Below are 1,976 nucleotides of genomic sequence, written 5' to 3'. Positions count from 1 at the left end.
TTCTGGTTCCAGATGAATTTTAGAAATGTTTTCTCTAGATCTGTGATGTTTACTAATGGTATTTTAATTGGGATTGCATTGAATCTGTACAAACATTTGGGGAATATGGCCATTGTCACAATGCTGGTTCTTCCTATCCATGAGCAAGGAATATCTTTCCATTTTTTGAAATCCTCTTTGATCTCTTTTTTCAGAGTACTGTAATTTTCACTGAATAGATCTTTTACTTCCTTTGTTAGGTTGATTCCTAAATATTTCATTATTTTAGATGCTATTATGAAAAGTGTGGTTTCCCTAATTTCTCTCTCCATGTGTTTGTTGTTCACAGGAATGCTATTGATTTTTGAGTGTTGATTTTGTATCCAGCTATGCTACTCAATTCAGTTATTAAATTGATAAGCCTTTTGGTAGAGTTTTTGGAGTCTTTTATGTAGAGTATCATGTCATCTGCGAGAAATGATAATTTCACTTCTTTCTTCCTGATTCTTATCTATTTATTTCTCTCTATTGTCTAATTGCCCTGGCTAATACAACCGAATCTATGTTGAACAGGTGACAATGGACATCCTGTCTTGTTCCTGATTTTAAAGTAAAACCTATCAGTTTTTGTCCATTGAGAATGATGTTAGCTGTTGGACTGTCATAGATGGCTTTGATCAGGTTAAGGTAGAGGCCATCTATTCCTATTTTCTGTAGGGTTTTTTATCATGAATGGGTGTTGGACTTCATCAAAAGCTTCTTATGTATCTATTGAAAAGATCATGTGATATTTGTGTATGGCTTTATTGATATGGTTCATTATATTAATTGATCTGCATATACTGAACCATCCCAGTGTTTCTGAGGTTAATATCACTTGGTCTTGGTGTATAATCTTCTTGATGATTTGATGAGTTCTGTTGGCTAGTATTTTATTAAGAATGCTGCATCTTTGTTCATTAGGAAGTTTGGCTTCTACTTCTCTTTTCTTGGTTGGGTCTTTCTGTTTTGGTATCAAGGTAATACATGCCTCCAAGAATGAGTTAGGGAGAATTCCTTCCCTTTCAAATTCATTAAAGAGTTTGAGAACAATTAGTATTAAATCTCCTCTCAATTTCTTGTAGAATTCAGCTGTGAATCCATCAGGACCTGGGTTTTTCTTTGCTGGTAAGGTTTTTTTGTTACATATTCAATTTCAGTGGGTGATATTGAGTTATTTAGGATCTTTATATCTTTTTGATTCAGCTTTGGTAATTTATATATATCTAGGAATGTTTCTATTTCATCTGTGTTTTCCATCCGTTGAGAGTAAAGATTTTCAAAGTAGGTAATGATGATCTTCTGAATTTCTACAGGATGTGTAGTGATTTCATTCTTTTCATCCCTCATTGCATGAATTTGAGTTTTTTCTTTCCTTGTTTTGAAAAGATGGCTAGGGGTTCATCAACTTTATTTATTCTTTCAAAAAATCAACTCTTTGACTCATTAATTATTTGTATTGTTTTCTTAGTCTCCATCGCATTAATTTCTGCTCTGATTTATATAATTTCTTGTCTTCTTTGGGCTTGGACTTGAATTACTCTTCTTTTTCTGGAAGCCTGGGGTGCAGCACAAGATTGTTTATTTGTGTTCAATCTGTTTTCCTCATGTGGGAATTCACTGCTATGAATTTCCCTCAGAGTACTGCTTTCATTGTCTTTCACAAGTTCCTGTAAGTTGTATCTGCATTTTCATTTGACTGTAAATAGTATTTAATTTCTTCTTTAATTATATCTATGACCCATTGGTTGTTCAAAAGGGTTTTATTTAATTTTCATGTGTTTATGGAGCTTCTGCACTTTCTTTTGTCATTAATTTCCAATTTTGTTGCACTATGGTCTGATAATATGCATGGGATAATTTCAGTTCCTTTGCATTTACTTAAGCATGTTTTATGGGCTAGTATATGGTGTATTTTGGAGAGTATCCTGTGTGCAGCTGGGAAGAATGTGTATTCC

This window comes from Chinchilla lanigera, unplaced genomic scaffold (genome assembly GCF_000276665.1).
Source record: "Chinchilla lanigera isolate Chin_1 unplaced genomic scaffold, ChiLan1.0 scaffold00157, whole genome shotgun sequence".
NCBI classification, from domain to species: Eukaryota; Metazoa; Chordata; class Mammalia; order Rodentia; family Chinchillidae; genus Chinchilla; species Chinchilla lanigera.
Note: the sequence above shows the minus strand (reverse complement) of the source record.